The sequence below is a fragment of the Prionailurus bengalensis genome, chromosome A3 (assembly GCF_016509475.1).
Source record: "Prionailurus bengalensis isolate Pbe53 chromosome A3, Fcat_Pben_1.1_paternal_pri, whole genome shotgun sequence".
Classification (NCBI taxonomy): domain Eukaryota; kingdom Metazoa; phylum Chordata; class Mammalia; order Carnivora; family Felidae; genus Prionailurus; species Prionailurus bengalensis.
In genome coordinates, this window is record NC_057354.1 from 68,805,660 (window position 1) to 68,817,629 (window position 11,970).

At 36.7% G+C, this 11,970-nt stretch overlaps 1 pseudogene; it reads right to left on the minus strand.

Moving 5' to 3' along the window:
- Positions 1-10,782, minus strand: part of LOC122467071 — an 86,039-nt pseudogene extending 75,257 nt beyond the window's left edge.
- Positions 10,783-11,970: the final 1,188 nt, after the last annotated feature.

Sequence of the window (11,970 nt, forward strand, 5' to 3'; positions counted from 1 at the left end):
ACTTCTTAGAGATAATCTAGTCATTTTCAAATCAGACGCCAGTGACCAATTATTCTACCTGTTAATATTTCTTTTATCACACATTAAAAAAAAAACTTCAAAATATTATCTCCTACATCGGTAATTGTGTCTGTATTGTCTATGTTTATTTTGGAGCTCTTGAATGTATGTTCAAATTGAAGCTGAGATAAAATTTTAAATAAACATGAGTGACTTGTATTTTAGACCAGCTCGTGCCCATGGACACATGTTTCTCTCTTTGAGATCAACAATAGACTGTACTTGAAGAACCAGTCAGTCAGAAGATTCCTTATGGCGCTCTTTTGTTCTAGTATTCTTAAGTTTTATTCCTAACTTGTGGGCTAGAGAAAGAGTTTTGGAAGAGGCCAGTGAGAGTTCAACTTTTGACTGAAATGCTCTGGATAAAGCTAATGTTTGGCAAAGAAGCATTTTTCTCCCACCACTCTACTTAAGTTACAGTATTTCCTACTCTCAGTGCTTGATACATCTGTGAATCCTTCGATCCCATGTCGTTCATTCCAGTACATCATGAAATTTTGAGATGTTAGCCAATCTATAATGTTTTAGGTACAGTGGCACATGGTCCGTGTCAAAATCTTTTCAGAAGCCTGATGTAGATTCAGTATTTTGAAATCCTACAAGTACTGCTCACCCTTCACCTAAGCCAGGCAGATTTTTGATAAATAAGTACCAGACATTTTGGGAGGATAATCATCAGGTAATAGAAATACACCAAAAGTTGCTGCACCAACTCCTCAGAAAGAAAAGCTAAAGTTTGACTCCATATAGGTCAGAATCTCCAAGGGAATGTCCTCAAAAATTCTGCATTGTCTACTTTTCTGTTTCCAGTGACAGTAATACTTTTTATAACTTGCTATTTCATCCCAGCTTATATTTGAGTGGAACTAGAATCAGCATAAAGAGATAACACAGGTGAAAAGGCAGCACATCTTTCTTCTTTCGTTTTGTATAGCACGGAGCTACTCTTTAGCCCTTTCTCCAATCTGAGAAAAATGTAGCTCTCAGACATTTCAAAGGTTAGGAATTAAATGTACAAGAGATAAATATATTCTGTAGCTCCTGTGACTGGATATTAGCCTGTGGGTGATATCCTAAGTCTACGGTTTGATGACAGATGCTTAGAAGTATGAAATCAAGCCTGCCTACAATATCTGCTCACACTTTCCATTAAAGAGAGGGTTACCTCCCAGATTCTCTTGGATCAATGTGTATCCCTCACCACCATAGTATCTGAATAACATAAATGAGTCCTGAAAAATGGCAGTAAGATTCAAAGGGAGTGGGGTCAGGTTTATGCAGAGAAAATGTACCTCAAAGCACACTATTAACACCTAAAGCATTAAAAATTCCTGTTAGATATGATAGTGTATAATATGCACATTCCATCATCAGAACTCCATATTCATGCATTCATATGTCTCCTCTCAAAATACACCTAAGTGTCATCTCACTTGATTCTTACTATTTTTTAAGGTCCCCACATTTTGAAAAGCCTGAATCATAAAAAAAGAGTCTGATGAGAAGAATACGTACCCCTTATTTAACTTCACAGGGGACTGAAAGCCTGTAATTGATTTTCAAATCTGGTTGAGGACATAGCCCTAAGTGTCTCAGGATAATGCCTCCTGGGAAATCTGTGGCTACTATTATAGCTCAAGAGCTAAACCTTTAAGGCCCACAATAGAACACCTCATCTATGGAGCAGATAGATTAAACTTGTGAGATAGCAGAACACCATTACATTCCAGAATTCTGTGGAACAACTGTCCACTGTATACTCTCCTGGTCCTGCTAGGGCCTAAATAGAATGGCTCAAATAACTGGATATGTCTGGGATAGCCCTCCTGAGATACTTTGCTTTGGCCTTTGGGTGGGTTCTTAGATTATCTTCCACACTGTAGCTGCTGGACTCGTAGGTCCACAACTGCCTCTTCATTTGCTTGTCTGGTGTCTGGGATGAGATGACTACAATAGCTGGATCTAGCCAGGGCTATTTTTTCTGACCCTTGTGGCCTCCCCATATGGCTAGCCTGCGCTTCTTCACAGAATGTCTATCTCAGAGTAGCTTCCTCCAGGGTAGCTGGCTTTCCCCAGAGTGATTGGGGTGAGTCTGGGCAGAAGGTGCTGGGATTTATACAAAGTCTTGGAAGTAAAAAACAAAACAAAACAAAAAGAAAAACAAAAAAACAACCAAAAAAATAAAACAAGCAGAAAAACCCAAAGCCTGAGAAGTACAAAAACATTGGGATGGCTGGGTGGCTCATTTGGTTAAGCATCTGACTTTGGTTCAGGTCATCATCTCACAGTTTGTGGGTTCAAGCCCCATGTGGGCCTCTGTGCTGACAGCTCAGAGTCTACAGCCTGTTTTGAATTTTGTGTCTCCCTCTCTCTCTTGCCTCTCCCTCGTTCATGCTCTGTCTCTCTCTCAAAAATAAACATTAAAATAAATTTTTAAAAAAAGAAGTACAAAAACATTACTTTCACTATATCATATTGGTCAAGTCAACCAGTTCAAAGAAGAGGGGGACTAGACTCCATCTGACAAGTGTGGATTTGCAAAGAATTTGTAGCATTTTAAATGCATCTCTTAAACAAACAAAATGACATTCAGAATGAGAATAGATATATTTAATTCTGTTCCTCTCTTATGTATATTATTCAAGCCACTTGAATGTTCTTTGTTTCTGCTTTCCCATCTGCAAAGTGCTATGATTCCTGCACTTACTACATTCCAGAAATAATGACTCAACACAAAGAATAAAAAATATGGCAATGCATTAAGCTATTCAAAGAAAAATATTTTACATAAAAAAGAATAGCATCAGAATTAATATCATTACCTTGGAGGGTAGACAGAACTAAATTTAACATAGCTCTGCCACTTATTGTTATAAGGTCATAGGCAAATTACTGAGTATCACTGAGGCTTAGTTTCCTTACTTCTAAAATCAGGAAGGTCAACAGAGCCAACCTCATGGTAGATAATATTTAACATGCTTAAAGACAACTCCCACTACACAACACATGCTAAATATTAGCAGATAGTTATTATAAGTTCTATCAAGTGTGAACTCATGAAGGTGAACTTTTGGTATACTGATAATGAGAGGACCACAATCTTAGATATACTGGTGAAGACCAGACTGTATTCAGTAGCCTGGAGGCATTACTTTTGGAAAGGCAATGTGCTATAAAGCATTTTTTCCCCTCTTTATTTTTCCAATCATTGCACAATATACTACTTGTTATTGAGAGCCACCAGTAGGGAGATTCAATGTAATTAAAAGATTGATCTTCTGGAAACAATGCTTAATAACAAGCATGAAAAAGTGAGAGTAATTCTGCATTTTCAAACACTGTCCTCAAGTTAATTTAACCTGAGCTGTTTGTGAACCACCTAGAAAGTCTGGGATCAATATGTCCAGGCTGAAATCAATGTACCAGAGAGAAGAGGAGACAAACTCCAATTGGCTAGTTCATTCAAATCAGTGGAGCCTTATAGAAGAAGTACTTAGTGGAACATTCATTTTGTATGTGCCAGATGCTAACAGTTCAGATGTGCAGGGCAAATTTTTGTATTTTGCTTGTTCCTTAAAGGAAAAATCAAAAATACATCTACATATATGTATATATGTGTGCTTGCAGATATACATGAAAAAAACATTTATATATTAAAAAGTAAGACAGTGAAAGTAGTTCTCATCAAGTTCTTCCTTCTTATACTTCAAAATCTACCCTTGAAACAAATAAACACCAAATAGACTGAATAATCACTTACCACATCTGTTTTCAAACTTTCCTCACCTAAGCACCTTTGGAATGTCACATTTTCATTACTCCTCTTTTCATCTTTTTATTTTACTCTCTCTACCTATGCTTCTTGACCAGCTTTTGTACACATTTAATTTTCCTCCAACACGGTTTCTCTTTAGTTCTATCAGTCTCCAGTAGTTGACAATTTTCTTCACATTATTGCAGTTTGACATTCATTGAGAACCCAGCACGAGAAAGTCTGGCATGAAATGTTACTCATTTTATTTTCTTTAGTGTCTTTATCCCCACATTACAGCTGCTTTGGTATTTGTTTCATTTTCTCTCCTCTTCCTCAATGAAAATGTGCCCCAAAGACACAGTAAGATTGACTTTTAGACTACTGATTGTTACCTTGAGTACAAACATCAATCAGTAAGAAGGAAGAAATACATAGAGGTCAAAAATATTTCTAAGGGGGTCATATAATTTTGTTTGCAGGAAATGTGAAAGTTTTTACTTTTGTAAGTCATCCAAGCCCAAAACAACTTGTATAGAAATCAAGCAAAAAATACCTGACACACAGCTTTCAGTAATTTTTGCTAGGTCATCCAAACTGTGTGAAAATAAATAGTGTTGTATGTAATTTTTCAGTTTTAAAATCACAGCACAAGTTGTATTTCCTGAGCATTTCTATTTTATTTTGATTGTGGGGGTGGATGTGTATTCAGACAGATTTTAGCTATGTGTAAGCACTTATTTTTCACGTGGGACGTATCATGCACATTAGAACATATCTTGTCTACCAAATAATTTACACAAAAATTTATATATGTCATCCTAACTTTCAAACAGCAGCTAAGAAATGTATGAGGAATCTAAGAGCTAAGCTTAGAGACTGGCATCAGAGAGCAACCTCAGTGAATGATCTTCCAGAAGCTCACCAGGTGTGAGCACATACACAAAGAATGTCATGAGAAAAAAAAGCTGAATTCCACATTTCTTATTTATGTATTAGAAACTGTAACAAGTTTTCCTACTATTACATTTTTCATTAAGAACAAAATATAGGTGAGGCACCAGGGTGGCTTAGTTGGTTAAGCATCTGACTTCAGCTCAGGTCATGATCTTGTGGTTCGTGTTTTCAAGTCCCGTGTTGGGCTCTGTGCTGACAGCTCAGGGCCTGGAGCCTGCTTCAGATTCTGTGTCTTCCTCTCTCTCTGCCCATACCCCATTTGCGCTCTCTCTCTCTCTCTCTCTCTATCTCTCTCTCTCTCTCTCTCTCTCTCAACAATAAACATTTAAAAAAAATTTTTAAAGCAAAATATAGAAGAGAAAACCATCCAGGTACACAACAAACTCTCTTTAGAAGAATGAAATGGGCTGTTATGGGGTTAAAGAAGTTCACACCAATAATTTAACCTCTAAGATTATTAAAATTAATATTTATTAAATACAGACTTCTTTGAACCCAGAAGGCCATAAGAGCAACATGGCGTACACACTATAAGCTTCCCAAAATAATTATCAGCCAACAAAAGAATTTTAACATGGGCTAAAAGGTTCTAAGTTGGCATTTCCAAGTATCTTTTACTTTGTCCCTCTGGAATACCCTAAAAAGTTCATCAGCTTATTTTTTACAAAAACTGCTAAGATCCAAATCAAATGAGTAATTTTGACCTTCTTGAACAAAGTATGAGCAACTGATTCAGAGCACTGAATCTTCACCACTACACCACCAGTGAGCATCAACTATGTTGCACACCTGAACTAATATTAGTAATATTGTGTGTCAACTGTACTCAAAAAATTAAAAAAACAACAAAAAAAGCTAAGTATAAAGGTTCTCATTTTTTAAGGTAACATTCTCCAGAGTATTAATTTGTAATTCTATGGTACAGAATGCTGCATAGACTAGACGTATAAATATGCCAACTTAAAAGGAATTGAGTATATGAAAACATACTTTTTAATTTCACAAGCTGATTTCCATTAAGATGGCTTTAAATAGTATATCCTTCTAAAATTTAAAATTGCATTATCTCTACAAAACTTAATTCACAAATAATTTTAAAATGTACTTAAAAAGTTTATCTATTGTTAAGTCAATCTATTTCCTCAGTGCTACTTTACTTCTGTAGAACCCATTGCAGCTTAATGTATTTGAAACTGATTATTTCATTTGATGTATTTGATACTTATAAAAACCCTTTAAAGTTGTCAGGGAAGTATTATTTGCTGCCCATTTCAGAGTGAGGGAATTGGGGCTCAGAGAGTAGATTTGGCCAGCCAGCCAGCTGCCAAAAGGCAGAGCCAATGCCACAGCTTAGGACTTCTACTTTTAGACACATACTTCTCTTTTTCACAACAGTATGAAATTTAAAAATTTCACAAGTCCCTCTTAGTAATAACTTTTTTTTCCACAAATTAATATACAAAAGTTTCAAATCCTTTGGTTTCTTTTCTTCTTAGGATTTTGTTTGATTCCAGACTAGACCTATTATTAAGTATTTGATTCCATTCCTTAATTTGGCTTAGAACTATCTGCACTAGAGGAGATGGAGAAATCTCATTGTTTTTTTTTTTAATTTTTTAATGTTTATTTATTTTTGAGAGAGAGTGATCACAGGGGAGGGGTAGGGAGAGAGAGTCACAGAGGATCCAAAGTGGGCTCTGTGCTGACAGCAGAGAGTGTGATGTGAGGCTCAAATTCATGAACTGTGAGATAATGGCCTGAGCCAAAGTCCGAGTCTCAACCCACTGAGCTACTCACGTGCCCCCCCTCGTCATTTTCAATAATATGCAGCTTATTTTATTTCTGAATCATCAGTGCATGGTTTCTTTTATTTAATCTCAAAACGTTACTGATTTCAAAATTTCCAGTATGTAAAGTGCCACCAAGTCTAGTAAAATATCCAATTTTTAAAAAATGAATTCATGAAACTAATCTTCAGTGAAATCAGGGTTTCATATTCATGTAATTTTTTTTCTTTATACTGTTCCAACTCACCTTGATTATATTAACTTCCTAGGTGTTCATGTTTTCCTTCATACCAGAATAACTATGCACTTTGATATATATGTGTTGTCTGTGGTTTTTGAATACTCAGAGGTACACTTAATATACTTAAAATACCTCTCAGGAATATAAGATGCTAAAAATATCTTTCTAGTATTTCTGCTTTTATACAAAATGACTCTATATTCTCACATATGGAATCTGAATTTCTGTCTCAATTTTGCTAGGTGATGAATGTGATGGAGATGAGAAACATCATCTTATCCCTTCTACTCAAAAGAAAGTATGACACAACTTGAGCAACACAACACAGTTTTAGAGGCAGGTTAAAGAATTTCACTCACCTTCTAAGTCACTAGCAAAAGTGTAACCTTATATTGTGCTGGTTTTTATAATAAACATGATTTTTCCATAATGTCTTCCACATTATCTAATGAAATGAACATGTCCCTAATTATGAAAAACATCAGTTTTAAACCATGACATTATTGGGTATCACAGTGACTCTGACTTATGACTTTAGCGCTTTCTTCTTTGGGGAGTAAGACTTCCAGGCTGTCTGAGAATTAGTTTCTGTACTCTCCATAATAATTAGCACACCCAATTCTTGTATTAATCACCTGGCTTTCAACTGTGACACAGACTGACAGAATGGAGACTTTGAATTATTAGCTTGGAGGTTAAAGATTAAATCTTCCTTGGGGCACCTGGGTGGCTCAGTCGGTTGGGCGTCCGACTTCGGCTCAGGTCATGATCTCACAGCCCGTGAGTGCGAGCCTGGAGTCAGGCTCTGTGCTGTCAGTTCGGAGCCTGGAGCCTGCTCCGTTTCTGTGTCTCCCTCTCTCTCTGCCCCTCCCCCACTCACACTCTGTGTCTATCAAAAAATGAATAGACGTTAAAAAAAATTTTTAAAGATTAAATCTTCCTTCCATCACCTGTAAATGGAAGTCAAATTTATCTACAAGTTCTTATTAGATATATCTTTAACTTCCCTTGCTTTCTCAGGTTTCCCCAGAACCATATCCCTTTTCCTACTCTGCCCATGATATTCCAACTGTATCATTATTTTAAGGTGCCATAAAACCATCAAGACTAAGTTAAGAACATTGAAGTGTTTATTTCCTCAAGTAAGGATGGCCCAAGTGAGGTGTTCATAGTATTTTCCTGCTCCTCTGTTATCCTTTATATGTCCTATTTCCACTTGGGTTAGAGACATATTAGACTTTTCCACCTTGCTACCATCCTAAAATACTAAGTCAAGTGACAGAACTTAGTTTGACTCTGGGGAATTAAATTTTATATTTCTGCCCCTGGATTCTTTGTCCACTTTGTCCATTTGAATGACTGAAGTTCATTTCATTCAAGACAAGGTAGGTGAATCCTATCTGTACCCTTTCAAATAGCACCATTTGTGATCTTCTGACAAGTGTTGGGAGAAACATTACCTAGGAGTTTCCCATCCCTTTTTGGGAAGAGAGTGTTTTGTCTTACCAGCATTAGTAGAGTAATTTATAGTTTTAAAGAGATTACAAATACACTATGCCATTTGATCCTCATAAAAACCCTCTGAAATAGGCTGGACACTTTAAAGACAAAGAAATCGGCTCAAAGAGATTTTCTAACAAAGCTTGTTAGTTAGTGGCAAAATTAGATCTCCTGATGCTTGGCCTGTGCTCTTTCTGACACACTGAAGGCTTAGCTGAACAAGTTGAAAGGAAAATCCTCTAAGGCCTACAATACATCATTTTAAAAAGTTTATTGCTTTCTTATTGTTTAAGTTTTTTTAAAGAACTGTTCACTTTAGATAAATTGGAAAACCTTGAAATTATAAATTAGATGAATCTCAGCAATAATGTGACTGCCTGAAGGAAAACTTGTTTCATGAATATGTTCATATATATTTATATAGTTGACATCATATGAAGATTATAGTTCAATTTCTTGTTTACAGTAGCAGTTTCTAATTATATTAGGAACACATTTTCAAGCCTTGAAATATTTTTCAGCAATTTTAAAAGATAATGCATAATATTTCAACATCTGGATACACAACCATAACCTTTTCACTATTTATAATTGTCAGACAATCATACTTTTCCTAATCTTTCACATCACTAATAATAATAAAAAACCTTGGAATTACATTTACTTTTTAAATTAGAATTACCAGTCACAGAAAATAAATGTTTTTAAAAATCATTGCTACAAACTCATGTCTCCTAAAGCCTTGTATCAGTTTAGTTCTCTGTTAGTGTAGGTGAATACACAGTGTTAAAATGTACAGTCTAATTTAGTTTTTGCCAATTTTATCCACTTGTTAACTACTTTTGTTTTACATTCCTTTGATTATTGGTGCTTTTTTAAAAATGTTTTAGCAGAGATGGGGTTTGCATTTTTCTTTATCCTGTATATTTTAAGTATACTTTTCCTCCTTAAACTTACTATTTTTGCAGATCATTCTTTGTCCACGTATTGTGTCCCAAATTCAGGGAATTTTTCAGCTCAAGGCTAGAGGAAAAAACTGCCAAGAGAAGTCACCCGGTCGTGGTTAGCCATATGGTTCTCCAGTGTTCTCTTCTTGGTGGACAGTTGTTTTTCAGGTTTCCCGCAAGAAGAATTGACACTGTTGGTTTCCCAGGTTTGGGAGGGAAGAACAATTCATTGTGACAGAGTCTTATAGAATAAAATATTGACTTTAATTCCATCTCTTCTTCCTCTTAATTGCAGGAAATCTCATTTTTTCTGGTTAAGTCACTAGGGAAAAATATACTTAATTGCCTAAAGAGTATTTTACTTATTTTACTTATTATATAGTTTTCTAAAACTCACTTCTTTACTGAAATTACTTCTGGTTCCATCCATGTAAATGTATGTATATGTAGTTCATTAATTTTTTACTATATAATATTGCGCTGTATAAAAATACAGTTTATTTATGGATTTTTTGGCGCAGAAATATTTGAGCTATTTTCAGTTCTTTGTCATAGCCTCTAATACTATGAACACTTTTTCACCAAGAATCAATTCACTTATTTCTCTCAATTTAGTTTGCTGTATGCTGTTCCCTGCAAAGATGGGGCAACCACATAATGTCCTTGAGGACCCAGTTGTAGAACTGTCAAAGTATTGCTGTCAGGCTCCACAGTCCATCAGAGGCCCAAGAACAACCTCCTAACCTGGGCCAGGTATTTCAGTTTCAAATAGTCACCCAGCTCCTCCTTAGGGATCTAACATGATGGCCCTTCTTCCTGGTGTGGGAATAATTAACAGCATTGCTTTAAGAATAATTTTGCCCTGAGCCTACTTTGTCTGCATGGCCTGAGGGAATTGAACTTGTAGTGGCCACAGGGTACAATTGCCAGGAACTTGGCTTCCATGTCCTTTTCTGAGAGTGTGGCCAGTATTCACTCAGCTGTTCCTCAGAAGGTCTCCCTGGGTTGCCACTCTTCCTGTAGGAGTATCCAAACATCCTGATCTCCAAGCTTCTCTTTGACCAGCAGAACAAGGTTCCTGTCTATTTTTTGGTGCAGTGAGATTTGGTCATTCTTTTTATCAGCTTCTGGAATGTGAGCTCCAGGTTTGAAGGGTAAAACTTTCTGCTCCCATATATCTTCCAAATCCTACACCAGCAGTATATTCTGTTCCTCTTCATCATGGAAGTCAGCTTTCTTCTTTGCTGGTCACTAGGCTTCATCCAAAGTACAAGGCTCATGGTCTGAATACAAACTCTTTCCATCTTGATCTTTTGTAATAGAGACCGTCATCTCTTTCTGTGGCTTAGAGGCCAACTGGAGGCCACCGGCAGCTGGTGTAGGCACAACATGTGCAACAGGTGCTACAGAGACCCACTGCTCCAAGATGAGGCCACAACAGTAAGGCCAAGAGAATCCAGGCTCCTGGCCCAGAGCCCCTCAAACTGCCACCAGTCATTCCCCACCCCTTAACAGAGTCTGCCTTATGGGCACTGCCATTTTTCTGCCCTCCCCTGCTATGAACATTCTTGAACATGTTTCCTTCTGCACACTGGCAAAAATTTCCCTAAGGTAAATACATAGAATTATTGGGATACAGCATGGCACTCTTGAGAAGAGGCATCAAACCAGTTTAAATTAATTATATTCTTATTCATAAAACTAGGTACTCACAACTTTCTTCATTGCTATATTTAAGGCAAGAGGACAAGAAACTTAGTTCAAAAACAAAAAAGAAAAAGAACCACAAACAAACAAATAGTATCTAGGTTCAAACTAGCTCTCATTTCCTGTGGATTTTGTCCCCAAATTTTCTTTCATGTCATCAGAGCCTGGGTGTAATGTATGTTCTGGACCATAACATTAAAACATACCCCAGGATGCCCTCTTAGCAAAGCAGTAGAATAACCTAGGAAAAACACACTTTGCAGTGACCAGGCCAAGGATTTCCTGAAGCAGAAAGAGTAGCATGCTTTCATCATTGATGATAAATACCTATTGAGCATTTCCATGGTATCGGAACTTGGACTCAGTAAACAGTAAGGTGAACAAAAATGGGGAAGGTGAAGTCTGGAAATTCACCAGGTCCCTGAGGTTAGTCAAGTGCCAAGTGTCAGAACATTGAATTAAGGAGAAGAAGAGAGGGGTGCTCAGGGATATGTGACCAAATGAGGGTTTGAGGTCAGTTGAGTTCCCCAATCACACAAGCAGAATGGTGATACCATTAGTCAATAGACTAACTTGACAAAGATCTAGAGAAACTCGCTACTCAGGCAAGGTAGACAACTCAAGGGGAGTTCATTTGGAGGGCAACTTAAAGAGCACAACAGGGTCATGTAGTACATATTATGGAAACTTAGAAATAGGTCTCATGAGTATGATGAGATGGAGAAAATTTTATACATAAAAGTGCCTCTTATGGAAAATGCTGTATTTTCTTGAAAGGCCAGCAGCAAAAACTGTTTTTAGGACAAAAATCTCAGACACTAAAGGCGTCAATAATGGCCAAGATTTTACAGAAAGGAACAAATGAAATTCTACCAGAGGGAAAAAAAAAGAATAAAAGTAAGTTGAGAGGAGAAAGTAGGTAAGGAAGAAAGGGAAACAGTATACAAGAGTAAATTAAAAAGCCTTTCCACAACTGCTTCTATAAATCCTCAGCAAAAATGTTCTCATGAAATATAGATA